The sequence below is a fragment of the Crocuta crocuta genome, unplaced genomic scaffold (assembly GCF_008692635.1).
Source record: "Crocuta crocuta isolate KB4526 unplaced genomic scaffold, BGI_CrCroc_1.0 scaffold267, whole genome shotgun sequence".
Lineage (NCBI taxonomy): Eukaryota > Metazoa > Chordata > Mammalia > Carnivora > Hyaenidae > Crocuta > Crocuta crocuta.
The window spans coordinates 2,983,886-3,009,141 of record NW_027531899.1 but is presented as its reverse complement, the minus strand read 5'-3'; the positions used below and the strand labels follow the sequence as shown (position 1 = coordinate 3,009,141).

Sequence of the window (25,256 nt, the reverse complement as noted above, 5' to 3'; positions counted from 1 at the left end):
GATTTATGAAGGACTGACTGCATATGTAGATTATGAAAATAAACAGAATATGGTCCTCTAAGATTACTTAAATAAAAGAGGACACTGACAGAGGAATAATGAGGACAGAAGGGTTCACATCAACTGAAACTCAAGAAGAGGAGGATCTTTGAAGGAAATCCTGAAAAACATTTCAGGGATGTCAGATTTCTTGCTGAACATCTATATTCTGTCTTATTCCACTCACTCAACTTAGAACCTCTTTTACCTTTCCTCTACTTACCACCCATCGCCTCTCTTCTTGTTCCAACTTAAAGATGTCATCCAGTTTGGTGATATGATAAGACAAAAAAGGAAAATGACCTAAGACCTGAATTCAAGTACAATCCCCAAACTCAGACTGAGCCTGGGCCTTTAATATGGAAGCTACCATATAAAGAGGAGTAAAAGAAATAACGTTTTACCTTAACTTCAGAATATCTGAAGTTTGCATCTCAAAGCTGAATCTATTATACTGTGTAATGGTTCTAAACATTTCAGAAATGGAAAAGAGATGGCACTTTACTTTCAAAAGCTGGGTTATATATATATAACCCATATATCCATGCCTAATGTGACTGTATTGCTCTAGTTCTCCAGCATCACATTGCTATACAGATTCCTCTGAATAGCTGTTATTGTTTTAATGTTTATTGACTTATCGTGAGAGAAAGAGAGAGAGAAAAGCAGACAGAGAATCCCAAGCAGGCTCTATGCTGTCAGCACAAAGCCCGACATAAGGCTTGATCTCACAAACCATGAGATCATGACCTGAGCTGAAATCAAGAGTCAGACGCTTAACCCACCGAGCCATCTTTTAATTGTGGCTGATACTCCTGGTTGAACTGAATAATCACGTCTCTGAATGTTTACCCAACCAATGACTCCCAAAGAACACAGAAGAGTAAATGTCTGGGGGGAAAAAATGTGGAAAACAGGTACCGCTATAGCAAAATACACCTTGTTTAAAATGTCTTACTGATTTGTTATTCTGTTCTGGAATGAATGTTTGGAATCTTGAGTGTTTATATAAAAATGCTGCAACTTATTTATTATAGAAATTATGTAGCCTTTCTCTCTTAAAATTGAAGCTCCAGGAAGACATGCCTTATTACCAGTTTGAACAGGAAATGAGGCTTGCAGGATTCAGATTCCTCTGCCATCTCAGCTACCCATGTTGAGATGACCCACATTTAGGTGATCAAGTACTCATACACTTACCCACAGATCCACACACAATCTTGCACCACCACACGCACACAATTATTCCAACCTCACTCATGATGTGACCCTCTAGCCTCACAAAGCCACACATAACCTTGATTCCACCACTGTCACACTAACCAATTTTACTCACATGCAGTTTCTCTTTCACTCAACTATCTCCTCCAACCAGTCACACATGTAATCGCACCGCTGTCTCACACCTCCTTTGTGTCACACATGTAATCTCAGCACTGTCTCACACCTCCTTTGCCCACCTTCAAATACATGACTGAGCTTGAAGATTTCTCTCTTTCAAACTTCTCAGGCTGGTTTGGGGACAGATCCTCGGGTCCACATTTGGGTTCGTTCTTCTGGCTCCCCGACAAGTTGTGCAGCGGCCTTCCTCAAGAGCATCTTCAAAATAGAATTCTGAGCAACATCAGGGCACTTAAGTGCATCCACGCTCCTAGAGGATGCAGCTTATCTTGGCCTGGTCTATCTGGCCATTGGCGAAGGCCAGGACTGCATTTACCAGGATGCCTGGGAAGGATGCCTGTAGGACGCGGTATGTTACAGGTGAGCTGCCAAAGCTGGAGACGGCTGCTCTGGGGCCTATGTCAACGAAAAATTGACAAGTTCAACAGGTAAGGAAGACTTTATGAAAGACCATTGCAATTAGAGAAGAGAGACTGAACTCAGGCAGCTGGGATTTATATATATCAAAATCCCAGGAGGGAGTCAGTGGATAGAAAATTACTAAGAGAAGCTTGGTTAAGTATCAAGGACATGGGGATTCTTGCTCAACTAGGGTTTGCAGGTCAAGGACCAGGCCTGGTCAAGAGGAGGGCTCAGAGGAGCCTGACTACGGTTTGGCCGACGCAGTCCTTGTCAGTTGACGCTCGCCTAAGCCTCCGGTGCGCAGTTTTGGCTAGGTCCAGGCTCCATGCCGCGGGGGTATCGGGATAGCCAGGCGACAGCTTTTCAGCAACCTGTCGCATTCTGTACTACATCTCCCAGCGGCCTCAAGGCTCAGGGCTCCCTCCCGCGAGAACTAGACCTTCTCCCGAGCAGTGGGCGGTAACTTCTGGCGGGTTGGAGAAAACGGCCCTAGGGCGCTGTGGGAGCTGATGCGTTCGACTTGTTCCAAGTAGAGTAGGGGGTGCTGCCAGTACCGAAGGAGGGGTAGGTGAGGTGACCCGGGGTTGGGGCCGGCGTGTCTGGAACCTCTGGCCTGTGTGGGGTGTGTAGGGGAGCCAACTGAGAAGGGGAGATTGTGAGGAGGGTGTGTGTCTAAATGTGACTGTGTCTGTGCCAGTGTAAGCGTGTACGGAACTATGAGGGCGGGGAGGGGGGCTTGATTTGCGGTTATGATTGTTCATGTGTAATGAGGTAATTGTGCGACCGGGTGTTTGCGAGTGTAGCGTTCTTTGGCCGCGTTTGTAAAACTGGGTGTCTTCTTGTGTGTGTGTTTATGACCGTTTGCTGAACTGTGGGTATGGGATGCCTTAACTGTGAGATCGGTGATTGTGTTTACCCAAGCTGTGCGTATTTGTGATATTGTGTAGGGTGCGTGTGAATTCGTTGTTGTCACCGTGTCCGCAAGAAGTGTGGCAGTCGGAATGTGAGAACGTGGGGTGCCTGTGACTGCGATTGTGACTGTGTCTGTACCCGCGGTGTGTATGCTTATGGGACCATGTGCAGCCAGTTGTGTTTAGGTTTGGGGTGCCTGTGTCCTCGTGGCGTGAATGAGTTTGTGGGAATATGTGTCTTTACAGCACTGTAGTTGTGGTGCGCCTTTGTCTGCCTTTGTGACTCCGGCGCTCTGTTCCCGGGAGACCTCCGTGAGCTCAGGGACAAGATTCTGCCCAGAACTGCAGTGACCCTACTCTAGTCTTCATGCTGGTGTTGAACTGGACACCTTGGCCTTGCCTGACCTACATGTATAGGTTGGGGGTGGTTGGTTGACCTGGGATCCCAGAAGAGCCTGGTGTTTCCTGACTTCTTTCTTCTTCCCCAGCTCTGCTTTGCTTGCACAGAGGCTTCCAGAGTGGAGGAAAGAATGGCTGTTGAAAATCCACAAGACACCTGCAAGGTAGTTTGCTGTTTCCCCTTGTTTCCCGAAATCCCCTTTTCTTTGTCAGGACTTGACTTGCTTTCCTCCTCTTGAAAATTCTTGTCCATCAAGTGATTTGATCCCTGGAATTTCCCCTTTGAGAAAATGTGATTGACTCCACACCCTACTCCCTCACACAAACCTGATTTTCTCTTACTAAGTTGTCAAATGGCTTAATTTTCCTTTATGCTGTCTTTAAAAAAAATATTGTTTCTTTTCACTTATAAAAGTAAAACATTATTTTAAACAATTATTTAAAACATTTTGAAGAAAATGTCCATTCCCAGTTAAAACCAATGCTTGCTTTTTTGTATTTTCTCCCCACTGTGTTTCTTGTACATATATAAAATGTGATTTTTTAAAATTGAATTCATTCAGCATTTATCACTATGGCCTACATTTTTTACATATATTTAAGTATTTTCCCACATGATTAAAAATTAAAAATATTTGAACATTTTTAGAAGTGCATATTTTGAATGCCTTTGGCCTTTTTTCCCCTTCTCAAATTAGATACAGAAATAGCATATCCTATTTATTTGTATTGTTTAATACATAATTCTAAAGACTCATATAGGGAATACCTAAGAAAATACAACCATCTCTACAGAAATCTCTGATATACCCCTCCACTATCACAAACAATTGTGCTCTTCTGGTGATAACCACTGTGATCTTTTCTTCGGCTTATTTTAGAATTTTAGTTCCTATGTATGCATTCCAAAATCATATAGGTTTAGTTTGTCTGTTTTCTCTCTTTGTATGAGTAGATATTCTTCTGTGTCTTTTTCATTAAAAATGTGAGCTTCATTCATGTTTCCTGCAACTACAGTTCATTTTTTCCATTGATATATATTTTTTTTCTTGTATTGATTACATCACAATTTAGTATTTATCCATTCTGTTTTTCATGGATATTTGACTTGCTTCCAGTTTTGGGCCATTACCAGCATTGTGACTATTAGTATTTTGTGCACATATTTCAGTACACATGTGCTTGCATTTCTTTAGCATATATACTAAAATTCTGATTTAAATTGCTGAGGGATAGAGTTTGTATATCTTCAGTTTACTAGACAATGTCAAACTGTTCTCTAAAGATACCGTGCAAATGTTTTACTTGTATCAGGAGTTCACAAAGGTTCCTTTTGCTCCACATTCATGGCATTGTTATACTTTAAAATTTTTGCCAATTTGGTAGATATTTAATGTTATCACATTTAATTGATAATTCCTTTATTATCAATGAAACGTAACACCAGTTCTTGCCCACCTGGATGTCCTTTTTTGTAAAATACTTGTTCAAATGTTTTGCCAAATTTTAATTGGGTTGTTTTTCTCTGATTACAGCAGTTGAGATATATATGTGTATATATCTTCTGTTTAACAGTGACTAAATATTTTCTTCTGCTCTGGCTTAGTTTTTCATTCTGGTGCCTTTTGATGAATAGAAATTCTAGATTTAAATGTAAAGAAATCTTTTTCAATGGTTAGTTCTTGTTTAAGAAATTTTCTGCTACCTAGAGGTAATGAAGATTTTCTCACATTCTCTTCTAGAAGTTTTCTAGTCATTGGTTATTAACAAGTAGATCTTTACACTACATGAATTGATTCATGTAGATAGTGATTTAATTTCATTTTATCCCGCATGTGGGCATCCAGTTGTTCCAGTATCATTTATTGAAAAGTTCATGTTTCTACACTAATTGGCAATACCATTTTAGTAAAAAGTCAAGTGACCACCTATGTCTACATATGTTTCAGGACATTATATTCTGTTCCATTGCTCTGTTTTTCTCTCCTTGCAGCAATATCATGCTATATTATTCACTGTGACTTTATAGTATTTAGAGCAAGTCGTCTTTTGTTCCTCAAGAGTGTCTTAGCTGTTTATGTTCCTATGCATTTCCATATAAATTTTTGAAATAGCTTGGTTCCACATAGGCATCTTTTGTGATTTACGTTGAATTGCATTGGATCTATGATGGTGTGAATAGAAATTTGGGGAATCTTGGGGTAATGGGGTGGCTTGGTTGGTTAAATGTCCAGCTGTTGATTTCAGCTTAGGTCATGATCTCACGGTTTGTGAGATCAAGCCCCACATTCAGCTCTGCACTAACAGTGTGGAGCCTGCTTGAGATTCTCTCTCTCCCTCTCTCTGCCCTTCCCCCACATGCACTCTCCCTCTTTCTCTCAAAATAAATAAAAGACATTTACTCATTTTTTTTAAAGGTTTTTAATGTTTATTTTTGAGGGAGGGAGAGAGAGCAGAGCACAAGCGGGGGAGGGGCAGAGAGATGGAGACCACAGAATCCAAAGCCAGATCCAGGCTCTGAGCTGTCAGCACAGAATCCAACACAGGGCTCCAACCCACAAGCCATGAGCTCATGACCTGGGCCAAAGTTGGATGCTTGACTGAACCACCCAGGCACCCCAGACATGTTTAAAAATCTTAAAAAATAAAAAAAATTTGGGGAATCTTCTAATAATACAAGCCTCTCAATTGACTTAGGTCTTCTTAATGTTTCTCAACAAGATCTTGCTTATCTCCTGTAAATAGTCCTAGGCAAATAGAAATCATACAATCCATTGTATAGTATTTCCCTTTTGAATTGAGTGCCAGAAATCTGAGTACTTCAAATAATGATCAATCCTGGTAATAATTTTAGTTTGGGTTTTTGATATTGAGTACCTATTACTTATGACCTTTGTGTATTATTAAAACATTTTTTTCTTTAATTCTTAGTCTCCTGAAATACATTTTTTAAACTGGGGACATAGGGGCGCCTGGGTGGTTCAGTCAGTTAAGCGTCCGACTTCCACTCAGGTCGTGATCTCCCGGCTCATGGGTTTGAGCCCTGCATTGGACTCTGTGCGGATAGCTCAGAGCCTGGAGCCTGCTTCAGATCCTGTGTGTCCCTCTCTCTCTATGCCTCTCCCCTATTCGTGTTTGTGCTCTCTCTCACGCTTTCTCAAAAATAAATAAAAACATTTAAAGAAAAGTGGGGAGGGGCACCTGGGTGGCTCAGTCGGTTAAGCGTCTGACTTCGGCTCAGGTCATGATCTCACGGTTTGTGGTTTTGAGCCCCACATAGGGCTCTGTGCTGACAGCTAGCTCAGAGCCTGGAGCCGGTCTTCAGATTCTATAACTCCCTCTCTCTCTGACCCTCCCCTGCTCACGCTGTCTCCATCTCTCTCTCTCAAAAATAAAACATTAAAACAATTTTTTTAAAGTGGGGATATAAAAATTAGGTGGGGGCACATGGCTGGCTCAGTCAGTGGAGTGTGCAACTCTTGATCTTACGGCTATGAGTTTGACCCCACATTGGGTGTGGAAACTACTTAAAAATAAAATCTTTAAAAAAATAGATACAGACTTAGATACAGATAGATACTTATTGTCTAATTTTAATAGCATTTGGTCCAATCAGTTCTGTTTTGTATGGTACCTTGTACTGTTCTCTCCATATTATGTCTTATAACTGCCCTTTCTTCTTCTTCTACCCTCCACTATTCTTTGTCAGGTAGTTTCTGCCTCTGCATCTTTGACATCTAGTCTCATCAACTGTTTAGTTTAAATATTGGCTCCTTCAGGAAAAGAAAGAAACATCATCTCTCAGATTATTTTACCTATGCTATTCTCTCTGGTACAGCATGGGCTCTGTTATCAGATGTGGCTTCTGATCTCAGCTGCACCACCTGTGAGCTGTTTAACTTGCAAATGAGAGGCTCTCATTCTCACTCAGTGTTGAAAATGAAATAAGATATGTGTGGAACACTTGGTACACATCAAAAGTTCAGTAAATGTTAGCTCCCTTTCTCTATTTCTCATTCTTGGGACCTTTATATGAATTATAGTATAAAGCCCTTAACTAAAGGCCTTTTGGTGGTTCCCAAAGGATCTTTTATTTTAAATTGAGGTATAATTGACATGTAACATTATGTTAGTTTTAGATGTACAACATAATGTGTTGATATTTGTATATATTTTGAAATGGCCTCATAGTAAGTCTAATTAATATCATCACCATACATAGTTTTTCCTTGTGATGAGGAGTTTTAAGATTACTCTGTTAGCAACTTTTAAATATGCAATACAATATTATTAACTCCCCATGATTTCTTTTATAACTGGAAGTTTGTACCTTTTGAGCCCCTTTACCCATTTTGCACCTTCCACCCCTGATCTCTGGCAACCAACTATTCTCTGTGTCTATGAGCTTGGCCTTTATTGTTTAAATTCCATATATAAATGAGGGGGTGGCTGGGTGGCTCAGTCAGTTAAGTGTCTGACTGGCTCATGTCATGATCTCATGGTTTGCGAGTTTGAGCCCCACATCAGGCTCTCTGCTGTCAGCATAGAGCCTGCTTCTGATCCTCTGTCACCCACTCTCTCTGCCCCTCCCCTGGCCACATACTCTCTCTCAAAAATAGAAAAAAACATTAAAAAAATAAATTTCACATATAAGTGAAAGTATTTTGTCTGACTTACTTCACTTAGGATAATGACCTTGAGGTCCATCTGTGTTGTCATATATGGCAAGATTTTATTCATTTTTATGACTGAATCATATATGTGTTATATATATAACATCTTTGAATAAAGATTGTGGGTCACTCAGATTCTCAGATTATTTCCCTATCTTGGCTATTGTAAACACTGCTGCATTGAACATGGGGGTGCATGTGTCTTTCTGACTTAGTGTTTTCATTTTCTTTGGATAAATACTCAGAAGTGGAATTGCTGGATCATATGGGAATTCTATTTTTAATTTTTTGAGGAACCTCCATACTGTTTTCCATAGTGGCTATACCAATTTACATTCCTACCAACAGTATGTAAGGGTTCCCTTTTCTCTATAACTTCCTCAACACGTTATTCCTTGTCTTTTTGATAATAGCCATTCTAACAATTGTGAGATGATATCTCATTGTAGTTTTGATTTGCATTTCCCTGATGGTTAGTGATGTTGACCGTCACTTCATGTACCTGTTGCCATCTGTATATCTTCTTTGGAGAAATGTCTATTCAGATTCTCTGCCCATTTTTAAAATCAGATTGTCTTTGCTATTCAGTTATACTTCTTTATATATTTTGGACATTATCATATACCCTTATCAGATGTATGATTTGCAAGTATTTTCTCTCCTTCAGTAGGTTGCCTTTTTATTTTGTTAATAATTTCCTTTGCTATTCAGAAGCTTTTTTTGTTTGATATAGTCCACTTTTTAAAAAATATTTATTGAGGGACACCTGGGTGGCTCAGTCAGTTGAGTGGCTGGCTTCGGCTTAGGTCATGATCTCACAGTTCATGGGTTTGAGCCCTGCGTTGGGCTCTGTGCTGACAGCTAGCTCAGAGCTTGGAGCCTGTCCGATTCTGTGTCTCCCTCTCTCTCTGACCCTCCCCTGCTAATGCTGTCTCTCTCTCTCAGAAACAAATAAAACATTAAAAAAATAAAAATAAAAAATATTTATTGAGGGAGGGAGTGCACTTGTGTGTTTGTGCACACTCATGCACTAATGGGGGAGAGGCAGAGGCAGAGGCAGAGAGAATCCCAGTCAGGCTCCATGCTTATTGCAGAGGTTGACATGGGGTTCGAGCCCATGAACTGTGAGATCATGACCTGAGCTGAATTCAAGAGTCAGACCCTTAACCTGAGCCACCCAGGTGCCCCTTCACTTGTTTAATTTTGCTTTTGTTGCCTTTGCTTATAAAGTTATATCCAAAAAATCATATCCAAGACCAATGTCAAGGAGCTAACAGCATCTGTTTTCTTCTAGAAGTTTTATGTTTCAAGTTTTACTTTCAAGTCTTTAATCCATTTTGAGTTAATTTTTTTATATAGTGTCAGATAGTAATCTAGTTCCACTCTTTACATTGACTGTCTAGTTTTTCCAGCACTATTTATTAAATAGTTCTTTGTTGTATATATTTGGCTCCTATGTTGTAAATTAATTGACCATAGTTTATTTTTGGGTTTCTGGTGCATAGGTTTATTTCTGGGTCTCTATTCTGTTCCATTGATCTACGTGCCTGTTTTTATGCCAATACCATACTTTTTTGATTACTATATCAAAACAATAACCTACAGTACTTTAAAATCTGGGGGAAAGGGAGAGAGGCAAACCATGAGAGACTCTTGAATGCTGACAAAAACTGAGGACTGGTGGATGTGGGGGTAGGGGGCATGGGCATGGAGNGGAGCCTGATGTATCGAGTCTTATTCTGCAAAGGATCTTACAGGCAAATTTTGGCCCCCAAATGCGTTGTAAATCATTGAGAGCCAGGATTGTGCATTTCAATTCTCTTATATATATAACTTTTAATCCACTTTAAGTTTGTTTTGCTGTGTATTAGGGATCTAAATTTAATTATTTTTCATTTACTCAGTATTGTTCCAGTGTCTTTTATCCAGTAATAATTTATTTCCTTTTCCATTACCTACTTGATGTTATATTATTTAAATAGGTTGTATTCTCTATTTGAAATTTTTTTAATTTAAAAATTAAAACTCTGTACTTGTACCTATGTCATGTTTAGATCATTTCCTTTTACAAATCGTTGAATACCTATCAAATATGTCACTTTTTTCTCATGATAGCTGTGTTCTCTGTTCCTTTCATTACAAAATAATTATTACAACACATTTAGAAAATACAGAGAAGCAGAAATTAAAAACACAACAAAGGTCATCTGTAGTCCTATCAACTAAAGATTGCTGTAAAAATTTGCCTGTTAAGATCCTTTGGGGAATAAGGCTTAATACATCATGCTCCCGGATTTTAAAGTACTGTATATTATTGTTTTGATATAATAATCAAATACTTAGAATTCCTTTTTTAATGTGATCATACTATGGCCACCCATGTTTATCGTGCCTAAGTACCTTATAAATAACTGGCATGTTTCTACACATTTATCTTTATCATGAGTTGTAATGGTCTGATAATGTTACCATTTTATCAAGCCCCTTTCGTTGAATATGATTTGCTTACAAACTATTGCCTTTGGAAACAAGTAACCCCTTAGCCTGGATGGCTAAAATTTATAAATTTTATTTTTAAATCATTATTATTATATATCATCAATGAACATATATTTTTATACAAATAACTTATGTGTTATGAAGGAGCTCAAGACCCATGTGATCACAGTGCCCAGTCCCAGGTGTATATCCAAAGTACACAAAGGTAGCCACTGTTAAAAATTTTATTTGTCCTTTTTACCTTTATCCTATGCATTTAAATATGTGTCCACATGTATGTGGTACTGTTTTGCCACTTAAAAGTATATCTATGTAAAGAGAATTATATCCTGCAAAATGTGGGAAATAACTGCAGTATAAGGTTGGTCCAGTGTTTACATTGGTTCATGTAAAATCCTTAGAACAGGATTCTTAGAACATTCACTCAGAACTTCCACTTAGTATGAGTCATTTGGTATCTATTGTTACCATTCTGAAATTTGCTTTACATTCTGTGTGGAGAATTGTACACGTAAGTATAGAACTACCTCACTTTAATTGCTTCATGTAAGGCCATATTTTATAGCATTGTGGTATATTTAATCATTCTCTGGTTTTTAAACATTTAGATTTTTATATAGTTATCACTGTGGCCAGCCCTGTTCCAGTGAATATTTATGTACAGACCTTCTCTAAGGTATATACTAAAAGTAAAATTATGGGGACAATAGAGTACACATATTTTAAACTTCAGTAAATATTTCCAAGTTAAACTTCACAATGGCTTGTTTGCTTCATAATATACCTAGCTGTCTCTGACAGAGCCTGTTTCTGCACTTCCAGTTAGTTTACTTATGATTACATAAGGTGCAAAAAACCACTTGCAACAAATAGGGACAGAGCCTTAATGATTTCTTTTAATTTAACTAGTTATTCTTAATCTTGGTTATTGATGTCTGGGTCCCACCCACAGCATTCTGATTTTAATTCATCTGGGATATGACCTGGGCATCATCATTTTAAAAAGAGCACTGACGATTCTAGAATGCTATCCACAGTTGAGAACTAATGACTTAAAAGCTCATACAAGGTAAAAGAAAAACATTGGGATGTAATTGGTGTGGAGTGGGGTTCAAGCTCTACCCAACCTGGGTGCCTACGTGGCTTAGTTGGCTAAGCATCCAACTTCAGCTCAGGTCATGATCTCACAGTTTGTGAGTTCAAGCCCTGCATCCAGCTCTGTGCTGACAGCCCAGAGCCTGGAGCCTACTTTGGCTTCTGTGGTTTTCCCTTCTCTCTCTCTCTCTCTCTCTCTCTCTCTCTCTGCCACCTCCCCGGCTTTTGCTCTGTCTCTCTCAAAAATAAATAAACATTAAAAAAAAAAGCTGCTCAATTGATTCTGATTGCAATCAGAGTTAATCACCGACTTAGGCAATCATGATTCATTTTCTGGAGTTGGGTACTGTAGCTATCAAAACAAAAACAAAAATAAAACCAGTCTTGTAGCAAGGAGGTAGGGGAGGGATGATTTTGAAGGAGGCAGTCAACAATGTCTGCTATACCTGTGTACTTGCCAGCAATTAATATGAACCTGTCATTATTTGGTCATTTTAGTTGTGTTTTGGGAGAAAACCTAAAGCATATAGTATATACACATGCTTAATCAGCAGTCTTCATGTTTTTGAAAAGCAAGCCTTGAGTTTTATGAATCTTACATATTTAAAATTTTTCCTATTCTGTTTTTATCCTCATTAATCCTTTCCTGCTATTTTTGAGATTCTTTTGTTACAATATTGAATTCTGATCAGTTTTATTTTTTCAATTTCAATGTTACTAATTTATCTTTATAATTTTCCCATGTCGAGGCTTTTTATATATATTGTTCTCCTTTTCACTTCATTTCTAAGTATCTTATATTTCTATTTAGTTTCATATTTAACATGAGAATTATTTAATAATATGTCTTATTTTGGGTAACTTTTCCATTTTGATTAAATTTCAAACTTGCAGAAAATTACAAAGTAGTCTTGTGTACTCTTTACTCAGACTCACCAATAGTTTTATTTTGCCCCATTGTTGTAAACTCTAAGTCTAAAGTTCTCTTTTGGCCAGCAAGAGAGCGGACTCAGGATTAAAAGCAAGAGATGGCTAATGTCCAGGAAAAGACAAGAGCCCTGAATAAGGGTCTTTTTCCCGTATTTATTAAGATCAGAAGGTTTACAAACGTGATGGGCATGCACAAAGAGACAGTGAATCGGTGAACATCAACTCATGGGTATGAGGGAAAGAGGGTTTTGAAGATAGACAGTATTTGGAGTTTGGGTCAATATAAAACAAAATACTGGCACCTGGCCGATGGGCAGATGGTTGTTAACGGCAGACAGGAGGCACCATATCTGTCTAATCTTAGCCAGCCTAGGGGATAAGACAGATAGGACAAATAACTTCAGGGTTAACAAGGCACCTTTTCTTAATCAGCTCTGTTCTGGGCAGCATCACCTGCAGCACAGCAGTCTGTAGCCCTATTTACCTGTTTACCTAATTTAGTCCTTCCTGTGAAAGCAGCTTTCTGCTATAGTACAAAATTGGGGGAGTTGTTTTTGCACTGAATGACTAATTTTGCTTACCTCATATATCTTTGTATTGGGGGGCCTTTCCCGTCCTTTCTATTTTGGGTGCCTTTGCAGCCCCTCTCTATCCTGGGTTCCTGATCTTGTTTATCCAAACTTGGGTGTGAGCATCCTATGGCTTTGTACTTCTTTATGGCTTGTTAACCCATTGGTGTAAGCCCGGGGAATTTCTAAGCTTATTCCCTACACCCCATTTACATTATCATTCCTATATGTGCTTGCAGTTTTTTCTCTCTGTATGTGTGTACACACACACACATACACAGTACACACATTTTACCTGAACTAAGAATAAGTTGTGGACATTTGCTTCTTTACCCTTAAACACATCAATGTGTTATTTCCTCAGAACAAGAGCATTCTCTTATATAACCACGGTATACTTATTAAAGTAAGAAATTTTAACAATTATGCAGTACTTTTATTTAACAGTCTATATTCAGAATTTTTCACTTTCCTAATTTCTTTTTAGCAACTAACGCTACCCTCATCCTCTATCCCTCAGCCACTGTCCAGGATACAGTCTAGGATTATATATTGAAATGCTGAATTTAGTATCATGTCTTTTTTTTAAAAATATTTTTATTTATTTCTAGGAGAGAGAGAGAGACAGCGTGAGCAGGGGAGGGTCAGAGAGAGAGGGAGATACAGACTCTGAAATAGGCTCTAGGCTCTTAGCTGGCAGTCAGCACAGAGCCCGACCCGGGGGTCGAACCCACGAGCCGCGAGATCATGACTTAAGCGCAAGTTGGACGCTTAACCGACTAAGCCACCCAGGCGCCCCTTATCATGTCTCTTTTTAATCTGGAAGAGTTGCTCTTTCTCTGTGTCACATGACTTTGACATTTTTGAAGATGATAGGCCAGTTATTGTGTAAAATGTCCCTCCATTATGGTTTGTCTTATGGTTCCTAATATTTATATTCAGGTTATAAAATTTATGGCAGGAATACAACAAAAGTGATTGTATCCTTCTCAGTGCCATCCTGTTAGGGAATACGTGATGTTGACTTGTCCCATATTTGGAGATGTTGACTTTGATAATTGGTTAAGGTAGTATCTATTATGTTTTTTCACTATAAAGGTAATAATTGTCTCTTTGTAATGTTTTGTTACATGTGGGAGATATGTTAAAAGTGTAAATGGTTTTCCACAAACTTCACACACTGCTGTTAGCATCCATTGGTATTATTTTCTGAATCCATTATTACTATGATGTTTTTAAGATGGTATGTTCTTTTTGTTTTGTTTTGTGTTTTGTTTTTTTACTTCCTTCATTTTGTCTATATTAATTAATTGACATTTTATTGTAAATAAGAGTGTTCCCTTCTTCACTACTTATTTATTCATTTGTTATGTCAGTATAAATTCATAGATTTTTATTTTGCTCAATGTGATTATAATCTTTAACTACTTATTTGGATACTCTAGTTGTTCTGGATTTGGCCACTGGTCACCTATTCAGGCTGACTTCTGCACCTTTTAACTTTCCACATGATTCTTTGAGAGTTTCCTTACTTTCTGGCACAGCAAGATGCAACAAGCTCATATCTAGATACTCTCTTAGCTCCAGCCAGAATTGAACCATTTCTCGAAAGAGCCTGGTTTCAAGAATGTTTAGAAACCAATATCTGGTTGCTAGGACTAGAGTATTCATTTTAGTCTTATCCTGTTCTACATTTATATCTTCCTTCTCCAATAATAAAAAACCTGACTGTCACATCTTCATTATATCTACTGAGTTGTTCAATTCTAGAATATACAAAAATAGTTTGGAATTGCTAATATCAAATGTACTAAGTGTAGCTGAGTATTTGTTTATAGTTCTCTTTGTTTAGAATAAGGATAATAATTAGAATACTGTGTTCAAATTTACTTAGGTTCATTTTTTTATTCCCTCCTTCAGTGTGGTTGTATTATTAATTTGAAATACATTTAGATTTATTTGTTCCTGTTTGTATGTGTTTGACTTTTCAAAAATTATCAGTTCATTCTGGCTGATTTGATTATAGGAATTGGTAAAGCATTAACATGGCTCCAAAAGTTAAGATTTTACAAAAAGGTACAGCTGGAGCATATCACTCTGCTCCCACAACCCTTGTTTTAGTGAATATTATACACTGAATTGTGTCCCTCCAAAATTCATATGTAGAAGCTCTGACTCCCAGTACCTTAGAATGTGACTGTATTTGGAGATAGGTGTTTTAAAGAGATGATTAAGTTAAAATGTGGCTGTTAGGGAGCACCCTAAACCAACCTGACTGATAACCGTATATGAGAGGAAATTTAGACACAAAAAGAGTCACTGAGGATGCTCATGTACAGAGGGAAGACCATGTGAAGACAGTGAGAAGGCGGCCATTTGCAAACCAAGGAAAGAGCCTACAGAAGAATCCAAACCCTCCAACACCTTGATCTTGGATTTCTAATCTTCAGAATTGTGAGCAAATAAGTTTCTGTTGTTTATACCACCCTGTCCAGAATACCTGCAATGTATTTCTAACATCTTTTACTTTGAGGCACCTGGGTGGCACAGTTGGTTAATCAACTGACTTTGGCTCAGGTCATGATCTCACTGCTCATGTGTTTAAGCCCCATGTTGGGCTCTGTGCTGACAGCTCAGATCCTGGAGCCTGCTTCAGATTCTGTGTCTTCCTCTCTCTCTGTCCCTCCCCTGCTCACGCTCTGTCTCACTCTCTCTCTCTCAAAAATAAACATTAAAAAAATTAAAAAACAAACTTTTACTGACAAAGCTTAACATTGTGCTGACAGAGGAAAATATTCAAATAGCCCTGATCTATCTGCATTTACAAAGTAGGCAATAAAGGATGGATTGGAGGTCTGAGAGTCAATAAATTGATAACTAACATAGAGACTTTAAAGAGTTTTAAAGTTAGGGGCACCTGGATAGCTCGCTTAAGCATGTGACTTTGGCTCAGGACGTGATCTCATGGTTTGTGGGTTCGAGCCCAGCATTGGGCTCTGTGCTGACCGCTCAGAGCCTGGAGCCTGCTAAGGATTCTGTGTCTTCCTTTCTTTTTTCCTCTTCCTCACTCATGCTCTGTCTCACTCTTTCTCAAGTAAATAAACACTAAAAAAATGAAAGTTAATTTTAACTTATGTGTGGTGCGAGATAGAGATATAATCCCTTTGTTTATGGATACCTGATTATTTTTAATAGCTTTTCTTGGAGAATCTATCTTTTTTTTCACTGTTGCAGTGTCAGGATCATAAGTTTCTGTGTGTGTGAGTGTATTTTTGGCTGTCTTCTGTGCCATAGTTCTCCTTTTTATTCTCTGTGCCAGTACCACAATCGGTATTGTATTATAGTAAGTCTTGACATCTGATAGAGCCAGTCCTTCCAGCTTATTTTTAAGGAGGGTCCCTTAGACTTCTGTGTATAAGTTAGAAAATCATCTTGTAAAGGTCTATGAAAAACTTGTGATTTTGGTTACAATTGCATTAAATATATAGATTACTCAGGAGAATTGATGGCTTTAAAAAGTTGATGCTTCCATGGGGCTCCTGGGTGGCTCAGTCAGTTAAGCGTCCGACTTCGGCTCAGGTCATGATCTCACGGTTCATAGGTTCAAGCCTTGCGTCGAACTCTGTACTGACAGCTCAGAGCCTGGAGCCTGCTTCTAATTCTGTGTCTCCCTCTCTCTCTGACCCTCCCCTACTCACACTGTCTCTATCTCTCTCTCAAAAATAAATAAAACATTAAAAAAATTTTTTAAAGTTAATGCTTCCTTTTAAAAAGAAATGTCATTTCTATATATTTAGGTGTTGTTTAATATCTCAGTCCACTTTTATAATTCTGTCCATATATTATAATTTTTTTAACATTTATTTATTTTTGAGAGACACAGAGAGACAGATCATGAGCAGGGGAGGTGCAGAGAGAGAGGGACACACAGAATCTGAAGCAGGCTCCAGGCTCTGAGCTGTCAGCACAGAGCCCAATGCGGGGCTCAAACCCACAAACTGTGAGTCCATGACCTGAGCCGAAGTCGGTCACTTAATCGACTGAGCCACCCAGGCGCCTTCATATATTATAAATGTATCAGTACTTTGCATTGATGCTATTTATAAACAAAATGTATGTTTTCTATTTTCTTTTTTTTTAAGTAATCTCTATATCCAACATGGGGCTTGAATTTATGACTCTAAGATCAAGAGTTGTATGCCCTACTGACTGAACCAGTCAGTTGTCCTAAATAAACTGTATTTTTCTAGTTTTGTTGCTGGTTTGTAGAGACGCCGTTGGCCTTTGTTTTCTGGTTTCCTGATGTGGGTCTAGAGCTCATGAACTACGAAATCATGACCTGAACCAAAGTCAGACACTTAACCAACTGAGCCACCCAGGCACCCCAACATATTTTCTTTTCTTATGTTTTTTTTTTTTTTTTGAGAGAGAGTGAGTGCGAGTGAGCGGAGGAGGGGCCGAGAGAAAGGGAGAGAAAGAATCGCAAGCTGGGTTTATCAGACTTCAGAGCTACTGTTCTTAACCAAAATAGTTTGATTTTAAGTCTCCAGGGAAGATATAAAAAAATAAAATTAGCCAACAGTATCATGGACAAAATGAAAATTTGTTCTCACTTAGGGAAAGGCAGTTTTCTTGAATGGTCTCAAACTCTTCTTTTCAGTTGTACTAAGAAAAGCCAAAAAATTAGTCTCTCTAGATAGTGCTATATATGTACAATGATTCTTACTTAAACAGCACACACACACACACACACACACATATGTGTAGATAGATAGATAGATAGATGAAAGGGAGGGAGGTTAGGAATCTCTGGAGAATCAGAACCAATAGAAAATTCATAAATCTATAATAAGGAATTATTTTCATGCAGTAATGGAGAATGATAAGCCCCAAGATCTTCAGTCCACAAGCTAGACAACCAGATGAGCTGATGATGTAGTTCCAGTCCAAAGGCCAACAAACTTGAGATTTGGGAAGGACTAATGTTTCAGTTTGATTCTCAATGCTGGAAGACAATCTATGGCTAAGGTAGAAAGCAGTCACGCAGGAGAAATTCCCTTTATTCACTGAGGGATCAGACTTTTGTTTTATACAGGCCTTCAATAGATTGTATGAGGCCCACACACATTAAGAAGGGCAGTCTGCTATATTCAGTCATTTATTCACAAGTCAATTTACTTATTTAAATGTTGAACTCATTTGAAACCATGTTCATAATGCAAACTGGTGCCCCCACTCTGGAAAACAGTGTGGAGGTTCCTCAAGAAATTAACAATAGAACTCCCCTATGACCCAGGAAGAGCACTGTTAGGAATTTACTCAAGGGATACAGGAGTGCTGATGCATAGGGGCACATGTACCCCAATGTTCATAGCAGCACTTTCAACAACAGCCAAATCATGAAAAGAGCCTAAATGTCCATCAACGGTCGAATGGATCAAGAAGATGTGGTTTATATATACAATGGAATACTACATGGCAGTGAGAAAGAATGAAATCTGGCCATGTGTAGCAATGTGGATGGAACTTGAGGGTATTATGCTAAGTGAAATAAATAAGCCAGTCAGAGAAAGACAGATACCATATGTTTTCACTCATATGTGGATCAGGAGAAACTTAACAGAAGAACGTGGGGTAGGGGAAGGGGAAAAATAGTTACAGAGTGGGAGGGAGGCAAACCATAAGAAACTCTAAAATACTGAGAACAAACTGAGGGTTGATGGGGGGTGGAGGAGAGGCACTTATTGGGATGAGCCCTGGATGTTATATGAATACCAACTTGACAATAAACTATATTAAAAACATAAAGTATAGGGGCGCCTGTGTGGCTCAGTCGGTTAAGTGTCAGATTTCAGTTTAGGTCATTATCTTATGGTCTGTGAGTTCGACCCTACATCGGGCTATGTGCTGACAACTCAGAGCCTAGAGCCTGCTTTCAGATTCTATGTCTCCCTCTCTCTCTCTGCCCCTCCCCTGCTTGTTTTCTCTCTCTCTCAGAAATAAATAAATAAACTTTAAAAAGAGAGTCTGGTTTTTTGTTTGTCTCTTTTTACTTTGCTTTGTTTCTTAAATTACACATATAAGTGAAATCATATGGTATATGTCTTTGACTTATTTTGCTTAGTGTTATATCACCTATATCCATCCATGTTGTTGCAAATGGCAAGATTTTATTCTTTTTTATAACTTAGTAATTTTCCATTGTATATATGTACCACATTTTTTAAAAGTTTATTTACTTAGTTTTGAGAGAGAGCAGGGGAGGGGCAGAGAGGGAGAGAGAGAGAGACACTCCCAAGTAGGCTCTGCACTGTCTGCATAGAGCCCCACATGGGACTCAAATCCATGAAATGTGAGATCATGACCTGAACCGAAATCAAGAGTCAGACACTTAACTGACTGAGCCACCTGGGTACCCCACCACATTTTCTTTCTATATTCATCTATTGATGGACATTTGACTTGCTTTCATAATTTGGCTATTATAAATAATGCTGCAGTAAACATAGGGGTGCATATATCTTTTCATATTAGTGTTTTCATATTCTTTGGTTAAATATCCAGTAGTGGAGTTACTGGATCATTGTATTTTTAATTTGGGGGGAGAGTCTCCCTACTGCTTTTCACAGCACCTACACCAGTTTGCTTTCCCACAAACAGAGCACAAAGGTTCCTTTTTCTCCACATCATTGCCAACACTTTTTGCTTCTTTGTTGTTGATTTTAGCCATTCTGACAAGTGTGAGGTGATGCCTCATTGTGGTTCTTAGCTTTTTTTTNTGTCTCTTTGTGGTTGTTTGCTTTTTTTTTTTTTTTTTTTTTTTAACTTTTCCCTGATGATGAGTGATGTTGGCTATCTGTAACTCTTCTTTGGAGAAATGTCTTTTCATGGATTCTGCCCATTTTTTAATTGGATTATTTGTCCTTTGGGTGTTGAGTTATAAAAGTTCTTTATATATTTTGGGTACTAGCCCTTTATTGGATATGTCATTTGAAAATATTTTCTCCCTTCAGTAGGTTGTCTTTTATTTCTATTGTTTCCTTTGCTGTGCAGAAGCTGTTTATTTTGATGTAGTCCCAATAGCTTATATTTGCTTTGTCCCAAATAGCTTATATTTGATTTTCGTTGTCTCAGGAGACATTATGAAAAATGTTGCTATGGCTAATGTCAGAGAAATTACTGCCTGTGCTCTCTTCTAGGATTTTTATGGTCTCAGGTCTCACATGTAGATCCTTAATTCATTTTGATTTCATTTTTGTGTATAGTGTAAGAAAGTAGGTCCATTTTCATGAGTTCATTTTTTTATGTGAATTGAGATAAAGGATCTGACTTCATTCTTTGGCATATGTTTATCCAGTTGTCCTAGCACCATTTGTTAAAGATATTTTTCCCCCATTGAATGGACTTGTCATCCTTGTTGAAAGTCAATTGGTCATAGAAGTTTAGGTTTATTTCTGATTCTGTTCTATCCCATTGGTCTATAGATCTATCTTTGTGTCAGTATGCAGTGTTTTGGTTACTGTAGTTTTTTGTTTATAGGTTTTGAAACTGGGAGGTAAATATTTATACTTTGTTTTTCTTTTGCAATTTTGTTTGGGTATTCAGGGCCCATTCTATATGAATTTAAAGACTGGCTTTTCATTTCTCCATAAAGGCCATTGAAATTTTGATAGAGGTTGCGTTGAATCTTCAGATTGCTTTGAGGAGTTTTGCTCTTTTAACATTCCTAAGTCTTCCAGTCCATGCATGTGAGATGTTATTGTTTTAACTCCACTGGTGAACTGCAGTTGAATTGTCAGTAAACACCTTGAATTATTATCAGACTCCACAGGTTTTAGCTAAATGTTTACCTCTCCCTACATTAGACCAACTGGCTACAAATCTTGTTGTGGAGAAAGGGTTCCAGTGACCTCCCTCATTGCCAGGTTTAATAGTTTACCAGAATGACTCTTAGAATTCAGAAAAGCACTATTCTCAAAATTAAAGTTTTATTATAAATCATAAAGATACAAATCAAGAATAGCCAAATGAAGAGATACATAAGCAAAATCTGGAAGAAACCCAAATATGGTTTCTATAGAATTTCCTTATGGAATTAGGATACATTACCTTTCTGGTTCATCAATGTGTTTATCAGCCAGAAAGTTATATTGCACTTCAGTGTCCAGACTTTTTATTGGGGTTCCACTGTGACATGAATGCTTAATCACTGGCTGCATAATTGAACTCAATCTCCCGCTTCACTCTGCTTTCCCAGAGGTTGGGTTGGCTCAGTCTTTCTGATGACCACCTCCAGTGCTGAAGCACACCATGAGTTACCTCACAGCATAAACTCAACTATGATCCAATATCAAAGACACTTCTATCACTTAGGAAATCACAAGGGTTTTATAAACTATGATCTAGAAACCTGGGACAAAGGTCATACTAATTCTTTATTATTTAACAGACATCTTCATTTTTGGATCTTTTAGCTTTTAATTAATGATTTGAAAAATATCTTTATATCTCGAATACTAGGTTTTTGATAAATAAATATTTTATAAATATCTTATCTCATTCCAAAGCTTATTTCTTTAATCTTTATCATGAATTTATTCATAACTGAGTTATGAGTCATGTTTACTTTGCTCTACAACTTTATTTTCTAATGTTGCCTTTTTTTTTTAGGGGGGATGATCCATGGTGGTTCATGTAACTATCACTAATTCATACTCAGTCTTTTAGAAAATAAAATTTTGGGAAATCTGTCATTTCCTATGTTTAGACAGCCCTCCTAAAATCCTTTGTTCTTCTCTACCCACTATTATTCTAAATTTTGCCTACTTTTTGAATTCTGTTCTCTTCTTTGTTGAGTTTTTATTTCTTGGATTTCATGCCTTCCTGTTTTTTGGCTTACTCTAAGAAAACTTCAGATTATCAAAATTGCTTTTTGTGTAGGTAGCATGTAAGAATGGATAAATGTGTTAAACTTGTGAGTTCTAGAATATCTGAAAAGGCTTTTCAACTAGTATATTTGTTCTTTCACAGGACATGTATTCTACTTGAAATTATTTTTCTTTAGAATTTTGAGGTTATGACTTCTGGCTTAGAATATTGTTGAGGACTTCAAAGCCATTTTCATTCCTGCTCTTTTATTTATGCGCTATTTTTACTCTTTGGAGCCTTTTAGGGTCTTTTCTTTGTTCCTAGTGTCCTGGAACCTAATGTAAAATATATCTTTGTGTGAATCATTTTTATTCTTTATGCTAGGTATCAAGTGAGCTCATTAAATGTGGAAATTCGTGTCTTTCAGGTCTAGGAAATTTCTTAAATGCTATTTTCTAAAACAACCTGTAATTTGTGATTTCTTTGAAAAATTTCTAATATACAGCAAAATTGAAAGAATATTTCAGGGGTGCCTGGGTGGCTCAGTCAGTTAAGTGTCCAACTTTGTCTCATGTCACGATCTCACCATCAGGAGTTCGAGCCCTGTGTCAGGCTCTGTGCTGATAGCTCAGAGTCTGGAGCTTGCTTCAGATTCTGTGTCTCTGTCTCTCTCTGCCCCTTACTCTCTCTCTCTCTCTGTTTCACTCTCTGTGTCTCTTTCTCTAAAAAATAAATAGGGGCGCCTGGGTGGCTCAGTCGGTTAAGCATCTGACTTCGGCTCAGGTCATGATCTCACGGTTCGTGGCCTCGAGCTCCGCATCAGTCTCTGTGCTGACAGCTCAGAGCCTAGAGCCTGCTTCACATTCTGTATCTTTCTTCTCTCTGACCCTCCCCTGCTCACGCTGTCTCTCTCTCTCAGAAATAAATAAAAACATTAAAAAAATTTTAAATAAGTAAAAAAATAAATAAACATTTGGGGCACCTGGGTGGCTCAGTCGGTTAAGCATCTGACTTTGGCTCAGGTTATGATCTCATGGTTCGTGGGATTGAGCCCCTCATCGGGCTCTGTGCTGACAGCTTAGAGCCTGCAGCCTGCTTCAGATTTTGTCTCCGGCTCTCTCTGCTCTTCCCCTTCTTGTGCTCTGTCTCTCTATCTCTAAAATAAATAAACATTAAAAAAAAACATTAAAAAAATTTTTAAAGGAAAGAATATTTTAGTGTACCCTATATAGTCATCACCTAAAATTACCAATTGTTAACATTTTGTCACATTTGGTTTATCTTTCTAAACACACACACACACACACACACACACACACAGTTTCTCACCTCACCCTCCCAAGTCATTTGAAGACAAGTTAGGGACATCTGGACATTTTACCCATAATACTTTTAGCATGTATCTTCTAAGTATAAGGACATTTTCCAAACAATAACAATGATATAGCAAATCTATGAAAATTTACATTAACTCATTAATATTACCTCTGACATTTCATGTTCAATTATTTCCAGTGGTTCCTCAAAGTGTTTTTTTTTAAGCTGATGTAATGTTGTTTTTTGTTTGTTTGGGGTTTTTTTTGTTCATTTACTTGGTTGCTTGTTTGCTTGATCTAGGATCCAATCAAGATTCATGCATTATTTCGGTTGTTGAGTCTCTGTAGTTTCTTTTAATCTAGAACAGGCTCTCATTTTTTGTTTAATAGGACACTGAATGTTTTAGAGAATTCAGGACAATTTTCTTATAGATTGTTTCAACAACCTCCATTTGTCTGATGGCTTTCTCTTGGAGATCAGAGGTTTAGAAATGGCAAGCATGCTATGTAGGTGATAGGATGGTGTACGTTTTATTGCATTACATTGGGAAGGCACGTAACGTCAGGTTGTTACACTATTGGTGATAGCCAGCTTTCATAACTTAAGGTTAGAAGTGGTGAATACTAAATCTTCCCAGTACAAAGGTATATTTTTCCCTTTATAATTAGTAAATAATCTGTGGAGTGATACTATGAAATCTGTAAATCTTTTTTCCCAACAACCATTCACTTTCTACTTTTAGAATTTACTGAGGATCCTAGCCTGAATCAGTAGTTAGTTTGGTGATTTCAAAATGATGATTTTCAGATTTCTTCATTCCTTCTACCACTCTGTCTGACATTTGACAAATGACACTTAAAAAAAATTTTTTAATGTTTTATTTATTCTTGAGAGAGAGACAGAGAGAGCACAAGCAGGGGAGGGGCAGAGAAAAAGGGAGACACAGAATCTAAAAGCAGGCTCCAGGCTCTGAGCTGTCAGCATAGAGCCTGCTGTGGAGCTCAAACTCACGAACCGTGAGACCATGACCTGAGCCAAAGTCGAATGCTTAACCAACTGAGCCACCGAGGCATCCCAGCAGAGGACACTTTTAAAAATGATCTCTTCCATTAGATATGCAGCTGCCTTGCATGACCTTCTAATTTTCATTTGTTTTCCATTTCCATATCTTTTTGTACTTTTTAAAGAGACATATTTTATATTTTAATCTTTGTAATTATTTGTTTTTATTCCTACTTGGTATTTTCATTTCCTATTTCCTACAAACTCTTTTTTAATCTCATATTCCTTTTATGTTATCCTATTTTTCTACCATGTAAAATAACTTCTCATGTCCCACTCAGGATGTTAATGATAGTTTCTGAACTTTTTCTCATTTCTCTATGTAATTTCTCGTCTTTTTCTTAAATTTATTTTTTTGAGAGAGAAAGAGGAACATGAGAGGGGGAGGGGCAGAGAGAGAGAGAGAGGGAGAGAATCTTAAGAAGGCTCCCTGCTCAGCACAGAGCCTGGCACAGGGCTCGATCTTATTACCCTGAGATCATCAACTGAGCTGAAATCAAGTGTTGGATGCTTAACTGACTAAGCCACCCAGGTACCCTTGTAGTTTTTCTTCGAAGTTCCTTGGGGCTTTGTTTATTTAATCTCTTTTACAGTATAGTATTTCCTCAAATATATGGTATTTGCCTCCCTGTATTTAGAGTGGACACTATGAACCTGACTTAACTTTTTGTAAGCCAACTGGTAAACTTGCATAGTTATGTAGTGCCCGCATTTCTTAAACCTTTCTGGGGTTCTACAGCATAAATCATCCTTTTCTGGGTTTTCCTTATTTTGGGGGTTAGGTTTCATCATTGTTTGGTTTGTTAAGCTAGTCTTAATTTGTCTTCATGCTTTCCCACTTCAGAAGGTTTTGTTGCTGCTACCTTCTCTTTAATATTCTTTGACCTTGTAGGTTTGGTCCTTTTTTTTTTTTTTTAAATTTTTTTTAATGTTTTTATTTATTTCTAGGAGAGAGAGAGACAGTGTGAGCAGGGGAGGGTCAGAGAGAGAGGGAGTCACAGACTGAAACAGGCTCCAGGCTCTGAGCTGGCAGTCAGCACAGAGCCCGACGCGGGGCTCGAACCCACGAACCGCGAGATCATGACCTAAGC

At 38.0% G+C, this 25,256-nt stretch overlaps 1 protein-coding gene across 1 annotated transcript in view; it reads left to right on the top strand.

Moving 5' to 3' along the window:
• Positions 1 to 2,329: 2,329 nt before the first annotated feature.
• Positions 2,330 to 25,256, top strand: part of ZNF345 (zinc finger protein 345) — a 43,482-nt gene continuing 20,555 nt past the window's right edge. The window contains exons 1-2 of the mRNA XM_077773761.1: positions 2,330 to 2,406; positions 3,242 to 3,316. The gene's annotated coding sequence lies outside the window, so the exon portion shown is untranslated. The remainder of the gene's footprint in view (positions 2,407 to 3,241; positions 3,317 to 25,256) is intronic.